This window comes from Paramormyrops kingsleyae, chromosome 14, assembly GCF_048594095.1.
Source record: "Paramormyrops kingsleyae isolate MSU_618 chromosome 14, PKINGS_0.4, whole genome shotgun sequence".
NCBI lineage: Eukaryota > Metazoa > Chordata > Actinopteri > Osteoglossiformes > Mormyridae > Paramormyrops > Paramormyrops kingsleyae.
In genome coordinates, this window is record NC_132810.1 from 11,285,681 (window position 1) to 11,303,773 (window position 18,093).

Consider the following 18,093-nt stretch of genomic DNA (forward strand, 5'->3'; position numbering starts at 1 on the left):
CCCGGGTCGCGTTGCCGATCAGGGAGCTGATTATTAATCGTCGCGATGTGAGGAATTGGAGCATAGATGTGAGATTACAGCGGAGTGAACGGTGACTTGGGAGCGTGTGTCAAAGTGCGTTAAGGTTCCCTGGCGCAAGGGTTAAACTGAGTGGGTTTTTTGTGACACTTATGTGCTTGGACTAATAATTGACACACACACACACACACCTGGATTTAATTCTATCACACTCTTTATATTCGTTTGTAGGCAAGGGGGGGAAATCAAGTTCAGTGACGCAGACAGAGCAGTTGGCATCACTTAGCGCGAATAAAACGGAGATTTATTGTATAGCGCCCAAGACTGGTTATCTGTAGAATTATCCTATTGACGTCAGCTGCATTGGAAGAATGATTGTAATTTGGGAGAGTGTGCAAATGAGTGAATAAGAGGGTGTCAATGGGATTGTTTAAATATGCCGATTATATAACTAAATAATAATAAATAATGTTAAACGGACAAATGTAGGCTACAAACGACTGCCATTCGTTTGAAGACGGAACTTATGCGTTTTTTTCACGTTTTTCTGCTTCGGTCTACGCATAATATATATATTGTGACATTAATATCCTGCTTATTTCTCCCTGTTTTACAAATGTCTCACTGTTGTAACATTCGTAACTTTGGTACAAGTCGCCAGGCTCAGGACAATAATGCAGCGTGGCCAATATTTTGTACTTGTCTCTGCAGAACGCTACAGAAAATAATAGACTTATTAAAACTAACAATAAAAAAGCTTATTTGAATGAATTGCTTTTCTTTACGTTAAACATTTATAACACAATCATTCATAAATTTTCGGTATTTCATTGATGGATGTTGCCTGATTGGCTGATCCGATGCTCAATGCCATTAGCGGCGCACCATGGTAAGCGTGACCTTAGTACGGAAGATGCCTCCGATAGTAATTACAATACATCCAGCGAATAGAGATAGCAATCACCGGCACTAGGACGGCACCTGGATAAATGTCCTCAATATGTCTCTTACATCAAGTGAAAATCAGGTGTATTCTGTAAGAACGCCCTCATTTCTAATATTTCCAAGTGGAATACGATCGTAAGCATTTGAAATGATTTCAAGATTTTAAGTTTAAATTTGAAGCAGCTGCTGTTTGACAGATGTGAGGATTTTTTATCACGTGACCTTCAGCGTAATGCGCAGTTCTCTCTCTCTCTCTCTCTGTCTCTCTCTCTCTCTCTCTCTCTCATACATACATATATATGTGTGTGTGAGTGTGTGTGTGTTCCAAAGTTTATGTGTGCGCACATTTCTTATTGTCTGTTGTTCATACTTAGATTTTCCTGTGGAAAATATTAAGCAACACCTGCATGAGATGCTCGGATTAGCTCCACTACTTCTGTGCAGGTTACTCTATGGTTAATATAAAGTACTTTACCTTTAACTGTTTACAGGTATCATATCCAAATTAAGTAAACAAAATTAAGTATGTTACCCTGCATTTAAGACAGCACAGTGGTGACAGAAGCTATCTGAGTAGGAAAATGATGGTGATTTCTCAATGGATGCAGTCAACTTATTTGACTTTCCAGAATTATGGCTGTAATAAAAAGGCAATTTCTGATGCGTCCCCTCATATCAGGAGATATTACGGTATTTGGCAAGATGTTGTCTGCCATCTTGATGTTGAGTTTGATGTAAAATGGTTTTAATGTCAGCACCAGGTTCTGTATATTCATCCAGCATGTTGTCCATCTCAGGGTCGCGCAGGGTTGGTAGAGCCTATCCCAGGCTGCTTAGAGCACAAGGCAAGCACAAGTGTGCACCCTGGATGGGATGCCAGCTCATTGTAGGGTGCATTCAGTGGCACAAAATGGATATTTCATAAATTATAGTCATGTCTGTGAAACATCTGCTTAAAGTATTTCATTCAAAGAAGACCGATATGCACCGATATGCAGGTAGGGTTTTGAATACCGAGTTAGGTGATATATTATACTAATTAGAGTAATAAAGTCTGTATCACACCTCTGGGATCTGGGTTTAAGTGTCCACCCAGGTTCCATGTGTGTGGAGTTTGTATGTTCTCGCTGTGTCATCATGGGATTTTATCTGGTTACTCCGGTTTCCCCCCATAGTCCAGAAACATTCTGAGGCTAACTGGAGTTAAACTGTCCGTAAGTGTGAATGATGTGCCATCGAATGGTGAGCGAGTGTGCCCTGTGATGTGTTGGTGCCCCATCCTGGGTTGTTCCCTGCCTTGCACACTTAGCCTCTGGGACAGGCTATTCCCCTGAATAGCACAAACGGTTACAGAAAATGGATGGATGGATGGAAATTCTGTATTCCTGTCTCTGATTAAGTGAGTATTTTTGGACTGTAGGAATGGAATGGAGAGTAGTTGTTTCAGTAGGTATTGGACACAGTCTTGTACCTAGGATCCAACTACTTAACTCCAGGATGGACTTTTCTGTTGTACCACTGAGTGAAGTATTCAACCCAAACTGTTCATGCAGAATTAGGTATATCATAACCATATGAAAATGAACTTCAAACCGGCTTCGGTATAGCTACCCATTGAAGTAATGATATTCTTATCAATATAAAGTGTGCACCTGAAGTTTCATCCATATTAATTCCTTAAATGGTTTTCAAAAAGCTTTACTTGTAATATTCATTTATGAGCAGAAGTCCCTTGCATGGTCTAACACCTGGTCTAATTAACTTCATTGACATTTTAATTGCTTAACTGTGAGTTTTATCAGGAGTAACATTCTGCTCCATCATTTTTTTCCTTCAATTGTCCCATTGACCTTTTTTATATTTTATTTTATTTTCCCTTAAGTTTGATTATATTGCATCATGACATTCAACAATTCAACTTTATAGCTATCCTGTCGCTGGAAATTCATTAAAGAAGCAGGAGAAAAATACAAGTCTGGGTCATCTGCTTTCTGCAGTGGGCCTTCATTTCATGTTTTCATGCACAGCAGTAGCTTAAAAAGTCCTGCAGGCCTATATTTTGGGCTGCTTGGGCTAATCACTTGTGTACTCAACATGGTCCGGTCAGCCTGTCTGTAAAACACATCTCTGTTTGTGCTACAATGTTTTGATTGAGAAAAAAAATGTAGGCTACATTTGATCATGATGTCTATCATATTTCATGACGGTGATGCTCTGCTTCCTAGCATTATCTCATGACAGGATCGTATAGAAAAATGTTGACTTATCAATAATTACGCACCTTTGCCTGCATTATCTTGACATATGAGACACTGAATGAAAATATCTGGGATTCATATTCCCATTCATGAAGTAGTCAGGAATCTGTAAAATATGTATTCTGTTCTTCACATGCTACAGGGCATATTGGTTAATTACATTTCATTTGACATAGCTGATTGGAAGCATTTGACTCTATGTTATTAATGTTGAAGGCTGATTTGTAGCATTTGCCTGCAAAGAGTTGGATTAACGGGCCTGTGTTTTTTAGTTCTAGATGACGTCATTCTGATTTGCTTTTCCTCATCATGTGATGTGGTGGGTAGCAAACAGATGAGCTTCTCTCTTTAATTCTTGTCTGCTAATATCAAGTTTTTTAATCAAACCACTGTCTCTTTAATCATTCATCGTGAATCAATTACAGGACTTGTTCCTTTGAAGATTGCAACATGAATGCATATAACATAGATATACATGATCACTTTAATTCTGATGGTAATAAAGCTTAACATTACAGTTATATTTAATTTACTTTAATTCACAGGTGTTTCTAGTCAAGTTTGAGTTAGCCGCACCCAGTTTGACCAGGCTCCTCCTCCTACAGATTATAACCGCATCTGCAGCTAATCAACTTCCTCTGGTTAGGTATATTAGGCCTCTGTTAATCTTCAAGTCAATCTCTGCGTTTTTCCTTCTGTATTATCTTTGTCTTCCCTGCGAAGTGTGGCTCCTGTGACTGCTGATTTTGGATTACAAATGATCACGTTTTTAGCAAACGTTATACATTGAGGATTGTTACATGTCAAATTCTGAAGCGGCTACATCTTTTACCTAAAGGAGCTGCAATATACAGACTTTAAAAACCAAAGATGATTCTCAAAAGCTCATCCAATCCCCATTATCATCTCTGAAAGAAAAACCAAAACAATAGATCCTTTGCTATTAGTAATATTTTTAAATGAAAAAAAATCTGTAGATGTTGACATTGTATCATGTAATGTTTAGAATTTGAAGCTCAGCATGGTTTTGTTCAGTTTTTGTGGTTTTATACTATGTTTCTGTTCCCTGCTTGGCTGTGCTAATCGTACTTGTCAAGAAATTGACTTGTATTGTGTTGTGTACAATGAATAATCATTTAACAGTTAGTATTGGGCCTCTTCTCTGTGCAAATGGGTCTGTGTAGTAATTTTTTCTGTCATTGATCTTTTCTTATCTTAGTTTTCATGGATATAAATATACCATCATACTTGCAGACCTATAGGATCACAGTGGCATTATATGGTCTTGAGTCGTGCCTATATTGTAGTTTCTTTAAAGTGAGAAGATGATTTGTGGTATATTAAACAAGATTAATAATTAGTAAAAATGAAGTCAGTTTTTTTTCCCAGTTGGCCTGTAGCTCTAAACCATTTCTGTAGCCGGTTCATTTTGAAATTCAGAATCGCAATTTATATTCTGGTCATATCTGTAAATCTTGCTTGCTCACTATATATAGCATGCATTCATTTGTGAGAAGTTCATTTTGACATAATAAATAACCATGAGAAGTCGTAATGATTAGACCTTTTTATCTTGCACATTAAACAGTGCATTATTATAGAATGAAATGCCTTCTTTTGAACAGAAGCTGATAAATGTAAATCGCTGAATTGTGCTACACGCCATGCATTTTGCTGTGGTTTGGATGGATCAAGATAGTGATTTTTTTTTTTGTCATAAAGGACATCTTTGACATTACCCTGTACAGGAAATCATTTGTCTTCACCTGGAAAGTACTGATGTTGTCCCTGTAGTATTTTTCTTATGTAAGCACAATATCTGTGTCCGGCAGATCTATGTGATGGTCAAAGATTCTACAGGTAAATTGCAAAAATAAGGTTTTTTGTTGTTCATTTTAAGATTTAAAAAATATTTATGGTTGTGGGGATCTCTCTAGGTCTGTAGCAATATCTATAGGTTTAAAGGAATCTTTCTAGTTCTGTGAGAATATATCTAGATCTGTAAGAATATCTACAGACATGTAGGAATATCTAGGTCTATAAGAATATCTGTAGGTATGTAGAAATTTTTCTAGGTCTAAAAGAATATTTCTAGGCATATAGAAATATTTCTGGGTCTGTAGGAATATCTATAAGCATCTAGAAATCTCTCTAGGTCTGTAAGAATGTCTATAGGCCTATAGGGATCTGTGTAGTTCCCTGGATGGGTGAGTTTTGAAGCAGCTCTGTTGCATGAGATAAACCCTGTGTCTCAGAGTTTCTGAAGGTTAGCCAGCAAATCCCACAGAGGGGTAAGTGAGGAGGCCTTCACTGCCTCTTCCAGGCATCCTCAAACATGGCAGTTGTAAATGGAAATAAATGACATGGACACAAAGGTGACATTTTTAACAAGGTTATTTTGTTTCTGTTAAATGATTTGCTTTAAGGAGAAATATTTGCAAAACACATGTGTGTGATGGCATGCAGCATTGAAAAAAACAAAACTGAAAATAGGCTATGCGGACAAATTTTACATTTTCAATAAACAGTACACAAAATGAGCACAGAATTTATTTTTATTTTTACTGTAGTGAAGTATAGCTACAAGCTATGAATAGAATGTTTTATTAATACAATCAGGATGTTATATCAATTTAATTATGTATTTATGAGGAACTAACAGCGACATAATATATTTCTAGAAGCCCTACTAATTTTAGAATTTTTGCTTAAAGAGCCTTTATAATAATCTGAAATTTAATTCCTGTTCATTTTTTTTCAGACCAGTGTTTCTTTTGCCTGAAACCATGCATGGGAACACAGTTTGTCTTGTATCTCTCCCTCTCTCCTGTTGCTCGCTGAAATCTCTACAAAAAGTCATGGCAGTTCTCAAGGGTCTTTTTCATGGCTAGTTCAGACGTTCGACTTCTGAGCCATTCAAATTCATTCCGCCGGCGAAAACTGAAGTCTCCTTTGTTGGCGCTCAGCACCTCCTCCGTGGGCGGCCTCATCAATCCCCCTGCATGAAGACGCCTCGATCCGAACCAGCCGCCACGAAGAAGTATATTAGAATTTGCCTCTCATCTCACACACCTGCCTCCCCTTTTCACAATCCACTTTGGAAGGAAGGGTTGGCACCCTTGGTTAGACCTGACTTCAGCATAGACAAAGAAATATATTCAGCCTCATTTTGGCACACGGATACATTTCCAGTCCTTTTCCTGTGACCGCTGTGGTAAGTTGTAAGTACGTAGTGCTGGATTACCCGCACACCCCCTCCACATTCGACTTAGGTTGTCCCCTTCCATTAGCTATGGGCGGTGAAGGACGTCCATGACAGTGACAAAGAGCAGCTGATCTTCTCCCCCTAGCTTCAGTTTTGCTTCCCGTGGGTTTTATGTAATGAACCAGATGATCAGCTTGGGATCCTTATAGTTGATGACATCTCCAGACACCTCATACCCCACATCCCTGTTCCAGGGGTACTGTAGGTGGACCACAGGCGTACATCATGTGGGACAAGGTCCATATGCATTTTCGGTTTCATTACATGGGGTCAGGGGATTTATTCCCATGGCAGTGATGCTGGACCAGATGTACCGAAGTGAAAGGGCTTCTTAACCAGCAATGACAGACGCCCGACACATATTTCTCTTTTACCTTTAATTGTCGATTTATACCCACCTCAGCCGTCCGTGACCTTGGCTTACGGGGGTGAGGAGAGGCTGACAAGGCCCTTCAGAGAGACCGGCGTAGCGCGAGGGCTGTGGGTCTGCCAGCATTATCCCCCCCTGGCCTTGGCTTGCGTGTCATCTGCAGCTCGCACAGCTTGCAGGGGAGGTGCACAAGTGGAGTGGCCAGGAAGGGACTTGCGGGTTTGGGAGCTGAGCACGTGCTTCTGCGGCTAGGAAACAATGTCATCAAGGCTGATTCCTTATTTTTTCTTCTGCTGCTTCTTGCATGTACTATTTATTGATTACATGGAATAATACTGTACTTTCTAATAATTGTGAAGCCACGATGTTTCCAGAGCAGCAAGAAGCTCTTTGTGGAATTTGTTATGTTTAAGGGCAGCATAAGAGTTCCATAAGGCTGGTCAATTTCCAAAAAACTGTGTGACTTGCCTGAGGATTAGGCAGAGCTCTTCAGACTTGTTACACGGCAGACACCTTTTCGAAAGATGATGCGGCCACTTTCCATCCCCTGCAATTGATGTCCTGGTTGAGTCTCTCCAAAGCCCCGGTATGACATGTGTACCAAAGCCACTCAACACCAGCAGGACCGAAGAGGCAGAAAACAAAAAAAAAAACAGGAAGTGCCAAACCGCAGCCATTTTATTCCCAGAGCAACTTGCGACGGCTACTTATCTCTGTAGCAAGTAGTGTTTAAGTAGTGTTGACAAGCGGGAGCAGGACCGGGGTGCCGGCGTGACAGTGATGCCTTCAGAAGTGTCGAGGCTTTAAAGTCGAATGCTAAACAGCTTTCGCTGGGTCCCGCACGCACACCCGAACGCCAGCCGCGAGAGGCGGATTCTTCGCAGTCATTCCGTAGACCCAACGAGCGGATGGCCCAAGTTTGCCAGTAGGGGGAAAAATAATTAAAATTGGTGCCGTATTTACCTGTGAAAATACTGCGATGGGTGAGTATACAACGATGAAAAGCTAATTCACTCTTGAGCTATTTATCTTTATTTCAAATTCATTTACTGTCACAGCAGGAACTAAAAACCGTTTGCCAATTAGCACTTTCCGCAAAAGCAATGAGTCTTAAAAAACAGCCTGGGAAGTGATGCATTGCTAGAAGATAAATAAGAATTTTTTTATTTATTTATTTATTTTTTGCATCATCCTCACGAATGATGAGTATGGCATGATTGTCCTCAAGTCATTTGTGTTGCTATATTAAGTTTTGTACAGTCAGGCATGGTGACAGCAAGGCGCTGCTGATTAGCTTTTCACATTTAATGAACATATTCTTCCACTTGGACAAAATTTTGTCAGCAGCATTTCTTTCAGGAGGCGTCAGTTCTAAATGGCATCTCCCTGTGCAGCTTTCCTGCCTTCCTTTCATACTTTTATGTCTTTCTGCATTTTCGCCCTTAATAAGTCATGCTTATCATGCCCGTGTTGTGACTCAGACTCAGATTAAATGACTTTGACCTCAATAAGACACTTTCTCACCTGATACAAATGAGAAATTACGGCAGATGTTTCTCTGGTCGCCCGGCTGGTTTTAGCTTCATAACGTAATCTCGGTTAGGCTAAATCTATTGTAGCTTCAGGTATTTGATTTACACATCATTTTTCCGAGTGTGATCCTTTTTGTACCTCACAGGAATGTCATGTACTCAGGTGGGACTTTTCAGATGGAATACATTTCCACACTTATTATACATCGATGAATATCCCCCAAGATTTACCTAAGGGCATCTTGTACCTTTACTGTATATAGACCGATAAGTTTCCATCAGACATATGTAGATTGCATTTGAAGTTAATATTTGCACAGTCTGAAATTATATTAGTCTGAGATCACACCTGGAGCAGACATGGAGGAGTGGATTGTGGGTATGCAAACAGTGTTTTTATTCCTTGCACAACTCAACTTAGATTAACTCCTTATGAATAATGTATTAGGATAGCACTATTGATCTGCTGATTGGTTGAACTCTCAATATGCCCCCCACCTCAGACTTCCCTATGGTGTTGACTTGTATGGCTAACATCCTAGTGCACTTCTTCTCATAAGTTTTCCCAGGACAACAAGGATGTCTGCTCAGCTCTCATTTTTCTGAACATGCGATCCACATCCAGTAATTGTGTTCTAATTGCTTCTGCTGTCTCGAAAATGGGGAGGAAAGATTTTAGCAGCTCTGCACTTACATTGTAGGCTGAATTTGTCCTTGTAAAAAACACTGATATATTTCGTTCCTTGTACCAGGCCTGACAGAACCACCTGCCACAGCCTATTGTGCCTAGTCCCAACCAATTGTCAATTCTGAGGATGTTCACACCTTGAGCCAGCGAGGAGAGTCTTAGCAATTAACTGGGCCTGTTGAGAAGTGTGCCCCAAGAATGGACCTCTTCTGACAGGAAGTGGCTACGAGAGGCTAGCGGTACAAAGGCCAGAGCCCAGATGGTGACTGCGGACGGCTGTACGCGACGGTACTCGACAGATGCGCGAGACGTTTCTCTTGGCCTATCTGGAGTCTGACTGCACCCCCACACACCTAAACACCACCCACCCCCCCGAAAACCCAGGCTTGCACAGAGCGCTTGTTTCTGCTGGGTCTGCATGCTGACTTTATTAAGGCTTACGGATGAGTCCAAGCCTCAGAAGGAGAAGGAGGAGGTGGCCGTAATGGAATTTTATTGCCTTTCTTGAAAGCTCATCCCTGTGAAGTAGCCCGGCATTCCTTTGCTTACGGCAAGTTTACAAACCTCTGGCCGTGAGCCCGGCCTCCTGCCGCTGCCTCTCCAAAATATCATTATCGGGTTTGGTGATTACTTTCATTATCCAGGATATCCTGCCTGCAGTAAAAACAAAATTTAGAGACTGTGTCGGAAACATAAGTAATAGGTGGCCGACAGGTAAAGCTGGAGTGAGTTAGCAGAGTTTTTTTTTCTTCCGAGCTGTAAATCTCAAGCCTCGGCCTAAAAACAAGACTCACGTCGTGATATAGTCGGACTGAAACGTATGTGAAACAAGCACCTATGTTTTTCTGCTGTTCCTGATCAGGCATTTGGATGAATATCTAAGGGATTCATATCATGCAGCATTTTTTCATAGGAGGAAAGAGTGTGAAGAACAAGGTTTCATGGAGAACGGTGACCTTCTCATTTTCATTTGCCAAGGTGTTTCTTTAAAGGGACACAGCGGCGAACAGCTTTTCCCGTGTCATGTCCGCTTGACTTGGTGTGGAGCATCATGCTCCTCGTTGGAATTACAGTAGGCTGGGGGTCTCCAGAGAGCGTTGACGTGTTTAAAAATGAATTAGCTCTATAATAAATGAGATTATTTGGCATCTAATCTAGTAACAGTCTTGGCAGGAAGCACCACCGTCTCATGTTTGTTCGTATAATGTAATGCACCCTGAAATCCAGTAATGACATGAATTCTTTGAAGATGTAGTAGTGCTGTTAGTTGCTGTATTTCTTTGTGGTGTTCCTCTGAATACCTGAAGAGCGGCCTTGTTTAAATGTAAGGTAGTGCTCTTGTAAATCTACAAAAGAGAGTTTGTAGTCTACTAATAGTAATGAGGGTCTGGTGAGAGCCGCTATGCAGTATCCAAAGGCAGGGTTGGATCACATCCAGAGCTGAGATCTTTCCAAGACACCCTTTCATCATTATCCAATCAATATTGCTTAATAAGGCCTAGTCAGTGACTTCCCTGCTCCCCTTAATGTTTAAAGAACTGGCTTTTTTTCTATCAGGTAGAAGCGTCTCAACTAGTCAGAAACCATACCATTTTTTAAAGTGTTACGCCATTGGAGGTATACCTGTTCCTCTCTGTGTTTCTCTCAGAATGTCTCTCTGTATGTCTGTATACATTTGCTCTAGGTACTATGCTTATTTTAAGCAGCTGTTGGAGACTGCAATATGAAACACGCTTTGATCTCGGACAGTCTAGACAGACATTTTGAGTTAACACTGTATTATTATTAGGTTCTAAAACCAAGAATTTCTAAATCGTCCAACTACAACTGGTGCCACCAGAGTTAGAAGAGCTGCAAAAAAGTATAAAAGCAGCTGTTTTTTAAGAAAAAGGATACATTTTCAAAAGTGTACCATTTTATAACAAATAAATTAAATAAGCACTTTACTGAGTTACATGTGTAGAAAAACTATGGTCTTGTTTGTTATCAGCATGGCTGAGATAGTTGATTCTGTTAAACTGGAAGCTAATTCTGTTCTTGTGTCAAAAATCTGAGGATTACCATGGATTTGTAAATTTACTTGAATATCTCTTGTATCTTCATATTTTTTTGTCAGAACTGTTTTTTTGGCAGTTGTTTGTATAGCAATTTATTCTAATAATTCTATATGTGGAATATGCATTTGTAAAAAAAAAAAACTAAAGATGCACAGGGGTGCAAGATGTTGACCATCAACTCAGGGTTTCAGTCCATTAAGCACGATTGGAATGACCTGGAGCCTTGAACGCCACTGATTTCCTTTAAAAAAATGATGGAAGTGAGACATTCATTGGCTAGCAGTGATCGATAGCAAGGACCAGCCATGTTTCTAAGGAAACTGGTTCATTGGTTTTGCACAAATTGATTGCTTTCACATACTGAAGCGTATGAACGAGAGAAGAAGCAATTTTAATGGTTTGGTTGTAGGTCCGCATCCAAATTTGGGCTTCAGTGTTGTTTTGCGTAACACTTCTCACCCACTTCTTAAATCTTTAAATAAAGATCCCCAAGAACATGACACAGTCATACATCAAATGTATAGCATGAAATCTGTTACTAGTATTGTTGAATACACCTAGCTTTGAATGTGTATCTGGCTACATGACCAAATCATTCTAAAATATTCTTCTGCTTCCGGGAATATTGTTAACAAGCTAAACAACCTCAACTCCTAATAAAAATGGAAAATGTTAACCAGGTTGGCTGGTGGTCCTTCATTCGTGTGCCTTGTGTAAACTAACCTGTCAATTAGGAAATGCAAAGGCACCCCTACCTTGATATTCAACCGTCTGAATTACCAGACAGCACAGAACCCAGCTCTCGCTGACCTCTGGTCACCATCCCTAAAGAATTCTTCACGTTACTGTAATGTATGTACAACAGACATGTGCTTATGGTAATAGGAGGCTTTTCCTTCTGCTGTTACTATGGGTGAACACATCAAGGTTTAATCAAAGAGGCTGCTGATTAACAATACTCTTTTATAGACAAAAGCACTATTAAATTCAATGATGATCTTTGGTATCCTAGGCTTTGTAGACCACATGCTGGCTAACGTACTCAAAGGAGTAGATTGAGTCTTCACAATTATTCCACATTCCATATTCCTAGGAAATGTAATGGGCACATTTTACGGGGGAAAAAAATAAAGGATTTCAGGTAGGCTGTGTTGAATACAAATGGGCAATGGAGTGGAGGAGGAATGAAAGAGAAGAATGGAGGGAAACAAAAGAATAATGGCACTGCTGTCTGTTTATCAATTAACATGTGCAATGTTCTAACTTTTATTAGGCAATTAACTGCAGATCTGGTAGGAATGAGTGTTAATGAGAATGCCGGTGGTGGAGTCATTAGCCCCACCTTACTGAGAAGATGTTTGTGTTAGATCAGGATAGCGATTCTTCTGCAGTTAATTACTCAATTTGAGTTTGTGGCTTCAAATATTTGGATTCTGAGGTCCCTTCATTAGCCCCAGCATGTTAGACGTCCCTGATGCTGTGAGCACTGGTGATGTGTAAATCAAAGGATTTATGGATTTGCCAGAACATGCATGGTGCATCCAGTCAGCCACATATTAGATAATTCCATGTTTTCGCTCAGATCTTTTTATTGATTAGCTTGTTGGATGAGTGGAGGGAACAAAGGTATAATGTCACAGTACCCACAACACTTGCATGACTAATTCTCGCAATGCAAAAACCTTCGGGTTTTCACTACGGTCTCAGGAGTATGATTCATTTTGCCCATTTAATTATTCACAACCTGGCTGAGTCACCCTCACTCCCTCTGACTGTCTGTCACATAAAGAAAGACCATTGTTGCTTTGCCACCTTTGCAGTTTCCACTAGATTAGATCACAATCATCAATCATGTAGCTGTGCAAAATGCCCCCAACGTTAATGCACATGAAATAAAATGTTGTTTTATGCCCCTTTTGAAAGCATAGAAGGCTGGTAATAGTACAGACATAGGCTATAGAAAATATTTACTGTCAATTAAATATGGATAAGACAAAGACGAGGATCTTGCATGTTTCATTGGCTGACCACACAGAGCGTATATCGGTGGAGGTTATTGCAACACTGATTGCATCTTCCCCCCAGAATCACATTATATTATTTCGGATCTGGTCCACCAAAGGGGAGACACTTTTATGGCCCCCGCTGCAGGATCCATGTATCTACCCAGTGCAATCAGGGTGACAGCACCTGTGCAAGGTCATTTTATGGGGTTTATTTATGGCTTGGCCTGGGATACAAAGAGATCCAAGCGGCACTATCGCATTAAAAGTGGGTAATATGTGGAAGGTATCATTTGTTAAAGGGTCCTCTTTGAGTAGCATAGTTATAAAGACCTAGGGGGAGAGGACAGAGAGGTGTGTAAATACAATGGCATCAGCATCATGCCTGCAAAACTATTCATTATCAGTGACATGACTAGGTACATTTGTAGGGGTGTAACTGTGATTTTAAAGGCAGTGAAACTACCAAAAACAATGCAGCGAAAATGATCTCTCTAATTTGCCATGTGCACAAATAAACATTGCTGAAGATATTACCCTGGTCAAGATACATAATGGCAAATGTGATTGAAATGACGTTGAAATAATGTTTCACTGTCTAAATCAGATATTTGATTTTCTGTCCTGTGAATAGGTATACAGAACATAAGAATATAAGAAATTTACAAACGAGAGGAGGCCATTTGGCCCATTGAAACTCGTTTTGGGAGAACTCAGCTCATTGTTAAATAGAGATCCTAGCTCTGATTTAAAGGAACCCAGGGTTTTAGCTTGCGCTACACTAGCAGGAAGACTATTCCATACTCTCACTACACGCTGTGTAAAGAAGTGCTTCCTGAAATTTGTTTTAAAATGTTCTCCCGCTAATTTCCACTTATGGCCACAAGTTCTAGTATTTAAAGTAATATTGAAATAGCCATTTGGCTGAACAGCATCCAGACCTGTTAGAATCTTATATACCTGGATCATGTCCCCCCTTAGTCTCCTTTGCTCGAGGCTAAACAGATTCAGCTCAGCTAACTTCTCCTCATAAGACATTCCTCTAAGACCAGGAATCATTCTCGTAGCCCTCCGTTGCACCTTTTCTAAGACAGCAATGTCCTTCTTAAGGTATGATGACCAAATCTGTACACAATATTCTAGGTGGAATTATATAATCGTAGGATCACCTCTCTTGACTTAAACTCCACACACCTAGAGATGTAACCCAACATTCTATTGGCCTTTTTTATTGCTTCCCCACACTGGCGAGAGTGGGACATGGAAGCATCAACATACACACCGAGATCTTTCTCGTAATCAGCCACCTTTATTTCAGTGGAACCCATAAAATATCTGTACTTTATATTTCTGCTCCCTGCTTGGATTACTTTACATTTATCTATGTTAAATTTCATCTGCCAGGTATCAACCCAGTCACTAATTAAATCCAGATCCCGTTGTAGCCTTTCTGTTGCTAGATCAGTATCTGCTACAACACCCACTTTGGTGTCTGCAAATTTAACCAGTTTACTGTATGTATTATTGTCAATATCATTAATTAAATTAGGAACAATAGTGGTCCTAAAATTGAACCCTGCGGTACCCCACTATGAACGCAGGCCCACTGTGACATTGTGCCTCTAATAACTACTCACTGCTTCCTGTCAGTTAACCAGAAGCCATTTGTTATGCTACTCACTAACTGTTTAAACTCCCTAAATATTTGTTTTTCTCAAACACCTCATCAGCAATGTCCGCCGACGACTAGCTATCGGTATGGTACTTGGACCTCCCTTGAAATATATTTCTGGCTATGGGCCTGCCCGATGCGTCCATCTCCTGACTGCCTATCCTGTGCATGGGTGTGGAAATCTAACAAAAAATAATATAAAACTAGAGACAAGTCTTTTTCTTACCTGCTTTGCAGTTTCCTTCACATTTTCTGACTGCCTCGGTGCAAAGGCAAGCTCTCTCCCTATCTGACTGCCTCGGCGCAAAGGCACACTGTCTTCCTTTCTGATTGCCTCGGCGCAAAGGCACGCTGTCTCCCTATTTGACTGCCTCGGTGCAAAGGCACACTGTCTCCCTATAAGACTGCCTCGGTGCAAAGTCACGCTGTCTCCCTATTTGACTGCCTTGGTGCAAAGGCACACTGTCGACCTATTTGACTGCCTCGGTGCAAAGGCACACTGTCTTCCTATTTGACTGCCTCGGCGCAATGGCACGCTGTCTCCCTATCTGACAGCATCGGCACTTTGCTTGTACAGCAATCAGCATGCTGCATGCTCATAAATGCATCAAATTACTGTTTTATGAGATGGACTATGCTGGATATTATAATGCTTTCTATTTTTATCACCATGCAAGAGACATAAATTCTCAGTGCAGTCCACTGAAGTAAATGTCCCATTCCCACAATGATGAGACATCTCAAGAGTTCAACTGAAATTGAAAAAGCTCATTAAAATAAATTGCACCAAATATAATCTAATTACACTTTATTATTCAGTAAGATGAGGCCTCCTATTTAAATTATTATAACAATTTTTGGTAATTGTATCTCTTAATTGAGACAAAGAATTAATTTGTTTTTGGTACTATGAAAATTATTTGTCAATAAATATAAACTGTAATCAGTGTAAAACTTTACAGCCTACCAGTGAAGCATCTCTGCTCTGTCACTGTAATGGAGTGAACCGGTCGCAAGCCAGTACTTCCTGTAATACTGTAATCCATTAGGGTTATTGATGCATCTGGTACGGGAGAAACTCGGGGAAAACTGAGGAAAAGGGCCCTGTTTTGACAGGTCATCAAGTTATCGTTTTAAGTGGGTTTTATTTATGATATTAATCTCTCCCATTTCTCTTATATAATAAGGAGCATGCTTGGCATATTTGATGGAGAGAACCTTTGTTCACATCGCTCATATTTTAGCAAATCTAGTGGACGACCCGCTAAGAAAGCACTTTGAAAATCACATTAGTCTTGTGTAGCTTGGGACAGTGTAAGTCATGTTGTCACGCTCCCTGAAAGTATGTTTTCTAAATAGACAAATTTTGCTCTCCATATAAAAGCTGCGGAGTCAGTTATTGACTTCTAAATTGATTGTGCATATGGGTAGCTCATTTTCACACCCGGCATCCATTTAAATAAATGTTGTAAAAGCATAAAATGCATAAAATACTAAAATTATTATTGATCTAAACAAGCTAACATAATGCCTAGAAGCACATTAGACCCATGTTTGATCTGTGATGAGAGTTGGCGTTACTACACTTAATGCATGCTTATACAATCTGCTCTATGCAACTCATCATCACTGGCTCTCTGCTGCTGGGTTGCCATGCAAACAGAGGGATGCATCTTAAAAAGGGATGCATTTTGACAGAAGAGTATCGTAAAGCACGTGAATGTCGTGCTTAAATGAATCATGTCCTTTTGAGAGTTCCACACAACTTCATAGTTTTTATGTTTAATGTTATGTACTGGTGGAATAATGAAGGATAATGAAATAGCATTATCTGACTGCACCAAGATTACGGTAGGTTCTTCAATCTCACCCTTTAGTTTCTACAGAATGGGGGATGAGATGGATGCTTACTTCCCTGTACAATAAGTGCTTTTCACTGTCCAAATGTAAACTGAAGTTACAAAATTGTGGGTGAATTCTGCCCACAAGTGCGTAATAATAATATTCCACAAAATAATCTTCTTGTGTCTATCATCTGTGCCACTCCAGCAAATAAAACAAGATGATTGGCGATTATCTGGGCCTGGCAATTTCCAGTCGGTTAATGAAGTAGGATCCTTTTCTCCTTGACATCTCCTCTGGTGAAAACCACATTGCTTCTGCCCTAATAGCATCAGTAAACAAAGGGGTTCTTCAGTAGACTCCTAAATCACTGAACACTGCGATGCTTTGCTCACTGAACACCATGACTGTTTGCTCACCTGAAAGCTCCTGCTGTGTTTTCACACTTCTTACAGAACGCTATAGAAATGACCTGGGTGTATGTGGTGCTGAACCAAGAGATGCATGTGCCAAAAAGTGCTTGGTGCTCAGAGAGCTGCACGGTACCAATCCTTTGGTAGGAGTTTCTGGCCATGTTGTATGATGTATAGGAAGCTAGAGGTGAGAGAAGCTGGACAGGGTTTATCATGTGGAATTGCGTTTTACTTCTGGCATGCAGACCTTTGGCCCTGGGTGTGATGGTTTCAGTTGCACATTAATGAGATTTGCGAGACCCGTCAGCCAAGACGCATGGCTATGATTCAGGCTGGGCCTCGTCTGTCCTCGGGTGTCTTGATTATGTAACTCTGCGCCCACACTCCCCTGTTGTGCCTCATTAGAACATGTTGTCACTTGACCTCTTGTTCTGTCTGTGGTTCATGGGCAGCCTGTACTCAGTAGCAAAGCCCTGTCATTAAGGTTGGGACAAAGATCAGCATCCAGGCTGTGGCCGAAGCAGGAAGAAGTATAGGAAGCAGCCTTCAGCCCTTTGAGCCATACCTCAAAAGTGATCAAGTTCAGTGTCACAAGCAATTTACAGTAATTAAAGTGCCTTCATTTACTCTGAGCTTTTTATGTAAATGTCCTAAGTCCTTTAGCAGTAGAGCATGAACATATCTAATTTTAATTTTTAAAATGATTTCTGCGCTTTTCTTTGTGTTGCTTAACTCTCATTGCCCCCTTAACATTATCACTTTTGGCAGTTAAAGCTTATACCCTTTAAGATTTTTCAATAGCATATAACATCAGAGATGCCCTATATTAATAAAATACATATTCGTAATTTGAAAGAAACCTTTCGGATAACAGAGTTTTCATCATTTACGTGACTTGGGATTCATTTTGATGTTAGTGCTGTTGTCCTCAAAGAGATTAAAAGATGTATTTAAGTAGCAAAAATACATTTTCAGTTCACACAGTTCCTTTGTGCCAGGTATTTATAGAAGCCATAGAAAATTATGCCAT

General features: G+C 40.2%; 1 protein-coding gene across 4 annotated transcripts in view; it reads left to right on the plus strand.

Moving 5' to 3' along the window:
- mdga2a (MAM domain containing glycosylphosphatidylinositol anchor 2a) overlaps positions 1 to 18,093 on the plus strand; it is a 196,811-nt gene that overhangs the window by 1,286 nt on the left and 177,432 nt on the right. The gene's annotated exons all lie outside the window — the stretch shown is intronic.